The sequence below is a fragment of the Haliaeetus leucocephalus genome, unplaced genomic scaffold, assembly GCF_000737465.1.
Source record: "Haliaeetus leucocephalus isolate CR32 unplaced genomic scaffold, Haliaeetus_leucocephalus-4.0 Scaffold428, whole genome shotgun sequence".
In the NCBI taxonomy this organism is placed as follows: domain Eukaryota; kingdom Metazoa; phylum Chordata; class Aves; order Accipitriformes; family Accipitridae; genus Haliaeetus; species Haliaeetus leucocephalus.
The window spans coordinates 8,809,823-8,822,225 of NW_010972864.1; the positions used below are offsets into that span (position 1 = coordinate 8,809,823).

General features: G+C 39.1%; 1 protein-coding gene across 1 annotated transcript in view; it reads right to left on the reverse strand.

Annotated features, from left to right (window-relative positions):
- ST18 (suppression of tumorigenicity 18, zinc finger) overlaps nucleotides 1–12,403 on the reverse strand; it is a 171,836-nt gene that overhangs the window by 50,009 nt on the left and 109,424 nt on the right. The gene's annotated exons all lie outside the window — the stretch shown is intronic.

Below are 12,403 nucleotides of genomic sequence, written 5' to 3' on the forward strand. Positions count from 1 at the left end.
AGCAAGTTCTACTCAGTGGATATTTAATTTTAGCTCATGTACTCGAGGTTCAGGGCACAGGCAAGTCCCATTTCTTTTCACTGCTGCCAGAATGTTTGGGGAAAGGGGAATGAGGAGGAAGACAAAACCAAAAAACCCATAACCTAACATGCTTAACCCTACGTAAGCATACACTAATCTAAGCCCTGCTCTGCAGTAAAATAAATACACCTAGGAAAGGATGAACAAAATTGTAGTCTGGGTTGATAATCCAGAGTAACAGCTAAGGGGAAAAATATACTACTAGTTATACTACAACATCCTGAGCCTTGGGCTCCATTACCTTTACATCAGTATGGACATCCAATCACGCACCTTGAGTTCAACCTGTGTGCATAAAACCTGTGCGAAACACACTGTACCTTCAGAACATTATGCAATATGGGTCCCTCTTTCAATATCAGTCCCAGGCGTTGGCTTCATTTCATTAACTCCAGCCATAAATGACTAGTTTAAGCTCTTCTCAGGTCTCTATATAGACTCTGGAAGAAAGGTCCTCCAGAGGGCAATTCATCCCATTTAAAACTAGAACTACCTGATAAAGAGGGTGAGCCATCCCCTGGGAAAGACCTTACCCAGTCTAGATGCCTAACTTTCAGATGACCGACATGAGAAGAGAGTGCAGTATTTTAAAAAGGAAGACTTTTAGCAGATTTTATATACTTCTTTCAGCTCATATAAGATCCACATATTGGTCTGCATATTAATTTGTTTCTACAGATATTTAGCAAAACCTTCGCTGCCATGCAGCTGATCTGTATGGCATACAGATGTCACATCATATGACACCTCAATAAAGAGGCCTGAACCTTCAACCTTCTTTTTTTAACAACTTTTTGTGTAAGTGATTTGGCATGATTTCCTTGCTCTCTCACACACAGTATTCTAAGAAATTTATGTAGTATGAATAATAGTGCTCATATTATATCTGTCAGAGATGAAAAAACTACATATATGAATCTGTGTAATCCACTCAATGGTTTCTCGACCTTAGGCACCCCCAGGGTGCATTACACATCTACACAATGCCCTTAGGTGTTGGATTTTGCATTTGTCTCACTGACTTAGCTGCAAGATTTGCAAAAAATCCATGTATGCAGAGAACTCCTATTGGTTACACATATTACAAGCTCAACAGCATAAATTAATCCTTCCAAGGTATCTTATGTGCACTAAATTGGCTCAGGTTCTGATTGTTTTGGATGAAAGCATATGACTAACTTGAGCTTTTTGTTAAAAAAAAAATACCCATTTTTGGCTAAGCACCTTTTTGGCAACCCATCATTGCAAACATGAAGGACATGGAAATGTGAAGATCTGCATTTTAGGGGGAATGTTAAAATTCTACCATATGCATCTTAAACATAGTAGATATTCTTGATCTTCTGAAAGCTAAAATGCTATGGGCATCAGGAATACTGGATGTTAAGCACTTGCTGTAGTTGAATATATTATGGCTTCTGTGTTATTTCTCTGTTTATGAATAGAGGATAACATGAATATCATATTAAAGGTCAGAATCACAATGGTATAAGCATCCCCTTGGAAATGATGCCCATATAACAGACATCAGGGATGGATGTAGTGTGGACAAATATGCATAATTTATTTCTAAGAAAACACAATCAAGAGTTTCTTAATTCATATTTGTGAATGGCAGTTCATACCACTCACGTTGTTTCAGAAAAATTGAATAAATGACAAATGTTTGAAAGCCCTTCACACATAATTGTTTTTATCAACCAAAACCTTCACTAGGTTTGCTTTTGATCTTTCTCATTTATTTGTCAAGCTTCAAGTTTACCTCCAGTAGCTACTGTGAGAGTGTTTAGGACAAGATGAATTTCCAGTGTTTAATTCCCCTTTGACGAAGCTACAGCTGTTTATTACACAAGCATAATTAATAGATTTTTAGAACAGAAGATCCAATTAGATCATCTAGTATGCCCTCCTGTGCAACACAGGTCACAGAACTTCATCTAGCTCCTCAGCTTTAATCCTGTAATTTGTCTGACTATTGTCTATCTTCCAGTCAAGTTAAGGGAAAACATGGTAAGCTGGTAAGTTGATTGCTGTATTCTTGCTCACTAAGTACAATCTTTTTCTACTAACATAATGTTATAAGCCCTCTGCTGGGGGCTGGCATAATAGCTATCAAATATGTTGGGTTTTCACCTGTCCTGGTTTCAGCTGGGATAGAGTTAACTGTCTTCCTAGTAGCTGGTACAGTGCTATGTTTTGAGTTCAGTATGTGAAGAATGTTGATAACACTGATGTTTTCAGTTGTTGCTCAGTAGTGTTTAGACTATAGTCAAGGATTTTTCAGCTTCTCATGCCCAGTCAGGGCACCTGACCCAAACTGGCCAACAGTGTATTCCGTGCCATGTGACGTCCCATCTAGTTTAGGAACTGGGAAGTGGGGGGCAGGGATTGGCCGCTCGGGGACTGGCTGGGTGTCGGTCGGCGGGTGGGGAGCAATTGCCCTGCGCATCATTTGTACATTTCAATCCTTTTATTACTGCTGTTGTCATTTTATTAGTGTTATCATTATCATTATTAGTTTCTTCTTTTCTGTTCTATTAAACCGTTCTTATCTCAACCCAGGAGTTTTACTTCTTTTCCTGATTTTCTCCCCCATCCCACTGGATGGGGGGGAGTGAGTGAGCGGCTGCGTGGTGCTTAGTTGCTGGCTGGGGTTAAACCACGACATCACCACAACTGTGAAAGACAGTCTAAATCAGATGTTAGCAGACCACTGTCAAGACCAGTGCAGGGGTACTGCTGCCACCTGCCACCTGCAGTTCTGCTCTGGAAAATGAGAGCACAAGAATCCCGCTTGACTGTAACCACCAGAGTTTACAGCAGTAAATCAAAAGCTGTTGCATCAATGTCAGGACAGGCCCACAATGTCAGAAGGCCCACAAATCTGCCTGGAAGCATGTTGCTTATGTTAGAAAGTTTCTCCTCTATGAAAGACTGATGCATTAGCTTGTCCTTATCATATCTTTTTCTGTACGTGAGTGGCCACTCACCCAGATTTCCTCTATAGTTCCCATCATTTTAAAATACGTGATTATGGAAGGAGGCCTGCATGGTTGAACAAGGAGCTCCTGGACAAACTCAAACACAAAATGGAAGCCTACAGAGGGTGGAAGCAAGGACAAGTAGCCTGGGAGAAATAGAGAGAGATTGTCCAAGTTGACAAGGATCCGCTTAGGAAAGCTAAAGCCCTGAAAGAATTAAATCTGGCCAGGGATGTCAAAGGAAACAAGAAAAGCTCCTGTAGGTACGTTGGTGATAACAGGAAGACTAAGGAAAATGTAGGCCTTCTCTGGAAGGGAACAGGAGAGCTGATTGCTCAGGACATAGAGAAGACTGAGGTACTCAACAACTTTTTTGCCTCAGTCTACACCGGCAAGTGCTCCAGTCACACCACCCAAGTTGCAGAAGGCAGAGGCAGGGACTGGGAGAATGAAGAACTGCCCACTGTAGGAGAAGATCAGATTTGAGACCGTCTAAGGAACCTGAAGGTGCACAAGTCCAGGGGACCTGATGAGTTGCATCCACAGGTCCTGAGGGAACTGGTGGATGAAGTGTCTAAGCCAATATCCATCATATTCAAGAAGTTGTGGCAGTCCAGGGAAATTCCATCTGAATGGAAACAGGGAAACATAACCCCCATTTTTAAAAAGGAAAAAAAAGAAGACCCGGGGAACTACAGAACAGTCAGTCTTGCCTCTGTGCTGGCAAGATCGTGGAGCAGATCCTCCTGGAAACTATGCTAAGGCACATGGAAAATAAAGAGGTGATTGGTGACAGCCAACAAAGCTTCACTAAAGTCAAATCATGCCTGACAAATTTAGTGGGCTTTTACAATAGGGTTACAGCATTGGTGGATAAGGGAAGAGCAACTGACATCGTCTACTTGGACTTTTCAAAGCATTTGACACTGTCCCACACAATATCGTTGTCTTTACATTGGAGAGACATGGATTTGACAGATGGAGCACTCGGTGGATAAGAAATTGGCTGGATGGTCTCACTCAAAGAGTTGCAGTCAATGGCTTGATGTCCAAGTGGAGGCCAGAGATGAGTGGTGTTCCTCAGGGGTCGGTATTGGGACCGGTGCTGTTAACATCTTTGTCGGTGACATGGACAGTGGAATTGAGTGCACCCTCAGCAAGTTTGCTGATGACACCAAGCTGTGTGGTGCAGTCAACATGCTGGAGGGAAGGGATGCCATCCAGAGGGACCTTGACAGGCTTGAGAGGTGGGCCTCTGTGAACATCATGAGGCTCAGCAAGGCCAAGTGCAAGGTCCTGCACATGGGTCGGGGCAAACCCAAGCACAAATACAGGCTGGGCAGAGAATGGATTGAGAGCAGCCCTGAGGAGAAGGACTTGGAGGTGTTGGTTGACGAGAAGCTCAACATGACAACCCAGAAAGCCAACCGTATCCTGGTTTGCATCAAAAGAAGTGTGACCAGCAGGTTGAAGGAGGTGATTCTGTCCGTTTGCTCTTGTGAGACCCCACCTGGAGTACTGTGTTCAGCGCTGGGGCGTCCAACATAAGAAGGTCATGGACCTGTTGGAGTGAGTCCAGAGGAGGGCCATGAAGTTGATCAGAGGGCTGGAGCACCTCTCCTATGAAGACAAGCTGAGAGAGTTGGGGTTGTTCAGTTGGAGAAGAGAAGGCTCTGGGAAGACCTTAAAGCAGCCTTCCAGTACCTAAAGGGGCCTACAAGAAAGCTGGAGAGGAACTTTTTACAAGGGCATGTAGTGATAGGACAAGGGGTAATGGCTTTAAACTGAAAGAGGGGAGATTTAGATTAGATGTAAGGAAGAAGTTCTTTACTGTGAGGGTGGTGAGGCACTGGAACAGGATGCCCAGAGAAGTTGTGGATGCCCCATCCCTGGAAGTGTTCCAGGCCAGGCTGGAGGGGGCTTTGAGCAACCTGGACTGGTGGAAGGTGTCCCTGCCTGTGGCAGGGGTGTTGGAACTAGATGATCTTTAAGGTACCTTCCAACCCAAACCATTCGATGATTCTATGATTCTATGAGATTCAACTTTAAGTAAAATCATTCCTGACACCTTCCACTCTGATTATAGGAAGGTGACAAAATGCAGGTTTTGCTTCTTTCCTACGAAGTGCAAATTGCTCTCCATAGGCCAGGAAGACATTTTTCAACTCCAGCAGAATATACTCTTGCTTTTGCTGGTTACTTTTTAAACGGATGGGATTGAGTTTTAACTGAAACCTCTTAGTTTGCAAGAGACAGTTTAAAGATTGATCATGTACCTTCTTTTTTACCTTACAGTGCTTAAAATTAAAAATTAAAATTAAAACTGAAAAAACAACTTCAGAAATGGTAGTCTTTTCAAGTACTTACACATGATTTGCTAAGTATTTAATAATGGTCACTGGGAATTTAACTACTATGAAAAGAATATATTTATGCCTTTGTAACATTCATGGCATGTTGATTTCACTTTGGTCTTTAAAAGTTTCTATTTCTCTCTTTTCCTTATATACATTCACACATACACACACATGTACATTAGCACAGATTTGTCAAGCTCTAGTTTGTCAAATGGTAAACCTATAATTTAGCTTCTCTATTACTCATCTCATAAATTCAACGTCTAATAGTTTTGTTGCTATTTATCAATGGCCTGCTTGTTGTCATGGAACACTGATTCAGCTGTCAAGGTTATTTGGTAATCTGAGGCTCATAAAACAGGAGAAGCTCTTTTTGTTATGAGCCCAAAGCCAATACATGGGGGTTTTTTCCCCCGATTTAACTGTACTTTAATTTTATGAATAATAAGTCATTTTAGTACTACCTATAATGAGCAGATTTTTTATTATTGTTATTTTTTTAGTCAAGAACTCAGTTACCAAAACCAGTCTTGTGTCAGTTATCATGGTGTGAGTCAAAAGGTTAAAATCTAAGACATGTATGACCTCATTGCATGTGTTGAAACCCCCCCCCCGATAAATCTTTCATATGTATTTCATACCTAAATACTTTGGGGGGAAATTTACTTGGTCCTTCTCTTTCCTTTATTTGTCTTCAGAACATATCTTGCAGACACTGGTAGTATACAGGCAGAACAATGCATTGGCTCCCCACCACACACCAATGCCTCAGAAGAGAGAGAGGTTTTATGGAGTCCTAACCATATACAGCTTTTCCTACTGCTAAAAATTGTCATTGCTGTCTTTGTTTGTAATTGGTTCATCTAAGTAAGTGACGTGTTTGTCAAGCCTTTAACCTGACCTTTAACCACTTTGTAGCCAGCACGGATTTTTTGCTGTTAATCTGCTGGCAAGACTTCTAGATCTCAAGACTTTTTTCTTATTCACATCAGCCTGCAGATTGGTAAAGCATGATAACAGAGCGATGAATTGCAATAGTGGGTAAAACAAGGGGTATGTTCAGCCTGTCAGCTGGTGTTTACTAATGCCTGTAATGGATGCCATGTAAAATAATAAGAACAGAACACACTGCATCTCATGTATATTCCTTAGCTTCAAGAGAGAAAAGAAATGTATTTGAATATCAAGGCACTTACATTTATTGTCTAATGTTATTTAAGGAGCCCACTCCTCATGTGAGTTTGTGCAAGAATAATTAGAGGAACATTTTAGTAGTGGAGAAAATAATTGTAAATTCTTAACCTGCATTGCCTTTTGACTGTTTGCTTAACTATACTACAAAAGTAAGTGTTAGACTATTGAATTACAGTTAAAGGAGACATCATCTTCTGATCTGCAGAACCATTTTAAAATCACACCAGTAGTTATAAGGAGAAGGTTAGCCTAACTACTTCTTAATCATATTGTGATTAAAGACATTTCCAGAGGCTTTAGGCCTTGATCAGATTTTGTTCACAAACTTGCAGATGCCCTAGGACATTGTCAAAGTCCAATACTACATTTTCCTTACAGGAGAGAAAAGTTGGTATTTGAAAATTCAGGGACATGTGCCACTCACAGATGAACCAGTAGCTTACAAATGTCTGTCATGGTTGGGCTTTCTTCTAAGAATTTTAAGACTGCACTGAATCAGAAGTACCTAAAAGGAACAGAAATTCTGAGTGTCTCCCAATCTTAGTCCTCTTCTATGTCAGCTTGTTCTCTAAGAAACAAATGAGCCGAATTCTGTCTAACTCTTTAGCACAATGGCTTCCAAAGTTTTAGGCTATAGCTGAAAGTATCTGATCCCCCAAAATCACACAAAAATCTGAGCTCCTCAAAAGCTGATGATGAACAGGAGAAATTACTAGCACTGGATACAGAAAGGGAATGATCTGCTCCTGGGATGGATTGCATGTCAGTTGAAATGACATTCATGTTATTATTTACATCAACCATGAATGCTGGAGGTTCATGAGAGGAGCTGGAATGTCAGAGTCCAAAGAAAGAGGGCATTGATAGTCTGATCACTGCAGCTGAAAAAACCCAAATGAGTGCTGTTAATTATAGCAACTTCAGATGGACAACAGTGGTTGGAGAGCAAGGTGGAGAGTGACTGTGACTCAATTGTTTGTCTTCAGGTTAAGACAGTCAGATTTATGTTCCATTTCCTTAACTAACTCTCATTGTTTGCAAAGAACGCATGTAAATTTTATAGCTCAGTGGAAGTGAGAGTGACAGTGTTCTCAGCTCAGGTTGCTCTGAAAATGAGAACAGACAGAATGGTGGTATTAACACGCTGTCTCATCATGGCCAGAAGTTGGAGTCTCCACAGAAAGACTGAAAATCCTCAGCATCAGTCAGGTCTGCAAGAACTATTTAGCATCTAAGGACTAGGGTGGTGTTTCCAATGCCATGAAATTATTTACTGAAAATGAAAGAATTCACATAATCTAACTATATACAAATCCTAGATTCAGAAAACTAGATAGAAGTTACTTTTAAGAGACATTGATTAGTCATGGATTTTATACATGGAGAGAAAAGAATGTTTTCTAAAAAGAAGAAAGTAAAATGCATCACTTCGGACTTTGGATACGGGAATATAAAATCTACAAGGTTTATGACCTTGGAAAAAAGACAACTAAACAGTAATTCTGTTTACTGTGTTCCATTCTAAAATGTGTATAGGTGCTAGATGCAAAACTAAGCAAAGTCTTTCAAAGGACATAAAGAAAATTACTTGTGTATTAAATAAGGACTTCTTGATCAATCCCCCCCCCCCCCTTTTTTCTTAAGGAAGGTATTTGATGAGATGCTTTTCATGGGTAAGAAAGGTAGTTCAAGAGAAGGCTCTAATGGCTTCACCCCATCTCTGTACCCTTCAATTCTCATTCTTAGAAAGATCTGTAAGTTTTACAATATCTTCTATCTATCTTGTCTGCTGTATAGACTACATACATTCTCGGGATTTCTAGAGCACTGTATTCTGATGCTCCATCCTGCAATGTACTTCCCATTTCCAAACATTGTTCTACTCAGTTGGATATGCAAGTATGCTTACAGGTGTTTTGTAAATCCATGGATTTCTCCCTGAATAGTGGAACGTGCTGGAGCATGGGTTAAATGAAATGACCATTCTACCTACCTAAAAAAGTAAAAGTGATTTGTGAATTATCAAGTGTGGGAAAATTGCACATGTCCAGAAACAACTGCTTGCTTTACAGGTTATCGATGACAACAAACTGACTAGCTGAACAACTTCAAGGAGTAAGCCTGTGCAACTGAGAAAATTGTAATCAAGGGTTGAGTTACAGTTCATTGGAAGTTGAAGATTGAGTTAAACAAACAAACAAGTTTCTAATTGTTTTAAATAATTCTTATAATTATTAAAATATATTCAAACATTATGCCAATGAATGGCTATATCTGAAAATATTAAAAAAAGGCCATTTGTTAACAGAACTCTGATGTAAGTTTTTACAGATGAAATTTTGGAGGCTAGTCCAGGAAAGGAGCACTGAGTTCTCATCACCGACAAGAAGCTTAACATGTATTTGCCCTGATTGTTAAATTGGAGTCAGAGTTATTGACATTGATGTTTTCTTGTATTTTATAAAGTAAACTGAGCCACCGTAACTTTTAGGTAATCTGTAATATTTGAACTCAATGACTGAGTGTGTTTTATTTCACTGATTCGGCCTAGGTAATGAAAAATAATCTGGAAAATAGCTCCAGCTGGGAATTCCTGAAAAAGCATTTGGGAGAGAATTCATCAAGTAAAAGTAATTTCCTTCCATCAGCATTTTTAAGCATTAAAATGGTAAGAACTTAAACCAATAAAATGTGTTGAAAAAAATTGCTCACCATTTGGACCCTGTTAATTGGCTGTAATAGAAGCTCAGAACTTGTGCGACTTACTGCAATGATAATTAAAGAAAATCTGACTGTTTCTCATTTTTTGACATCACACACAACACAAAAAGTGTATTTCACCTCTTTCTAAGAAACCCGTACACTTGGCTTACAAGTTGTATCTGTGAAAGGGACAGAGGCTTTTCCTGTGCACTGTAGCAATCATCCTAGGGTTAAAAGGCCTTCTACAAATAGAAAAGTTTACTGCCATACACAGGCAATGCTCTTTTTCTAAAATGCCAGAGTTGTGAGAAGTTCAGTCCAGGGCTGAAACAAGATGAAAGGAATGCACATGAGGTATATATGGGAAGAAAGATAAAAGGGAAATTCACATTTATGAACACTAATATAGAGCAAAATAAGCTCAGTAACTTGGGGGTATTAAAGTGTCTGTCTATATACACAAATGAAAGGTTTAGCTAGGAAAAAAGGAACAGAACTGGACAGATAATAATGTGGAGAAAATATGGTATCATAACTGAAAGCTGGCTGGAGCATGACATTAAAAGATATATTTTATTTAAAAAAGACATATAAGAAAAGCAAAGGAGCTGCCATAGCCTTGTTGGTGAAAGAGGATTTATTAGCCCCCATAAGAAGAGGCTGGGGAGAAATGGGTAATGGTGTTGTGTCATTATGTACTGAGCTTGGAGATGTTTCAGACAGTAAACTAAATGTTATAGGCCACCTGACCAAAAAGAACAACTGGACTGTGAAATGATTGAGCAAATAAAAAGAAGCATGTAAAAAGAGTGGAGCAATGGTAAGTCAGCAATAACATAGGAAAAGGCACACGGTTATGGAGAAATCTACCCATGCCTCAAGCTCACTGTGATGCCTGAGGCTAAAGGACAACTATTTCAGGCTGCAATAGGCTCATGAAATGACTTTTTTTTTTAAAAAAAACCACCCTCTTTTTCTTTTTCTTTTTTTTTAAACTTTAGTTTACTATTTTAGCAGAGTTCTCCCCACAAGAAAGGCAACTCAGAGAAGGACAGCACAGATTTAAATTATTTTCTCTGGTTTTCTTGTTTTCAGTTTACAGGCTTGTAGGATCATGAGAATATTCAGATCATATAAAAAATAACACATATAAAACCCCTAATTGAAATACAGTGTTAATGAAATGGATGACTTCACGGTGTCTATAGCTCACAGATCAAGGACTCTACATGGCTAGAGTTATATATTTGGACCCTTTTCTAAAAGGTAAGTTATTTTTAGTAAAAGCCAGTTTGGAGGAAACTTAATTTTTTTGTTGCGTGGAGCTCAAGAAGTTCTTAAACTCAGCAATATGAATGAATGCCCAAGATCTGGGCCAAATCCAGCCTCCCTAGCCTCTTTTTCATTTACTCACTCAATCTGTCCAGGTTCAGTAGGTCAATAAATTCCAGTGGGACCCAAGCCAAGAATTTGGCTTAGAATGGATTAAGTTTCTAGGCAAATCTACAGATCATCCACACAACCTTTGCATCCAGAAAGCCTTGCACGTGAGTGGTCAGCCTGCTAACACTAGTAAATGCTTAAATAAAAAGCATACTGGTAACAACAACCTGGTTAGAGAAGACATAAAGAAGATAAGTTGTTGGTTTGTTGGGTTTTTTTTGACAACAGACAATGGGACTGTAAGCAATTCATTGTCAGGAGCCAGTACCTCCCTTTAATTTAGCAGGAGGTCCCATGGCTGCATTCTTTTCCTTTCCTTGCTATCTCCAGGCTGTCCACAGTCTGTTTCGGCTTGCTTTTGCTTGGCTGAATCCACCCTTAGCATCAGTCAGTCAGAGCAATTCAGCCAGCCATAATATTTAACTCATGATTGATATATATGAGGCAGACGTCACCGGTTGGCATTTCAATTTCTATATGGCTTGTGGTCATCTACAGGGGAAAGATCTGCCATAAGAGGAAACAACCATTTGGGGCTATAATGTTCTGATGCATTCTGTCACACAACAGAAGGTATTAAGGCACATGCATCTCTAAATTCCTGTGTAGGGTTGGGAGGATAACGTTTACCGTGTTCTGATAAACACAGAAGTTGTGATGGGGAAGACAACAACTCCTGTAATACATTAAATAATGTACAAGTTTTAGTTCAAGGCAAGGAACATTCTAACATGCAACAAGCTTTCAGGTAGGAAAAAAATTAAAATAACTATCTGCCAGTCTAGCAGCCACAGTTAAAGTTAGGTGGATTTGACATGTATTATAAAACTATTACAGAAAAGCATACATTGAAACTAATTAATCATTGCTTTTTAAATATATATTAAGTGGAGGCTTTAAGTAGAAAAATTGTAAACCCACAATCAAATAAAATAACAAAGAGAAAAGAGACACTGAGACTGCAGGTGTTGGCTAGAAATGAACATGGTAGACATAAAAGAGGCCTACAATACACTAGAAACTTATCTAATGCATTTGTTATTGAAGAAAGCTATAAAAGTCACCTATAAAGCACATGCACATAAAATGTCAACTAAAGCAAACTAAAATGGAAATCTGAACATGAAATATAACTTTTAAATGTTTTAAATATATCCAGGAGGAAAAGGTAGAGGTCATAGTGCATACATCAGAAGGTCTTAGTATCTACAGGAATTAGGTAAATGATTCATTATAATTAACAACTCCAACCACAGGTGTCTCAAAAGGAGTATGAGATACAGTTCCTATTTCAACCATCTTAGTGGTTATTCAGAACAGTTCACTAAATAGTTAAGTCAAATAACCGTCAGCCTCAAGGTTACCTGCAAAATGTGAGTCATTACTTGTGGTCACCCAGAACTATAAGGTATTATTTCTCTTCACAGAAACAATGACAATGTTTTTAAGAGTGAAAATTCTTATTACCTTTTATAATCTCATTCAAAGAATGACATTTTAATGGAAAAAAAAAATGTTTAATCTGATGTTCTCTATACACCAGTACCAAACATTTTATGCAGGCCTTAACTTACTCACAAGAATGTTTGAAAGTAGAAAACTTGAGGTGGAAAATGTTTGAATTTTTAATTTCTTTCTGTGTTT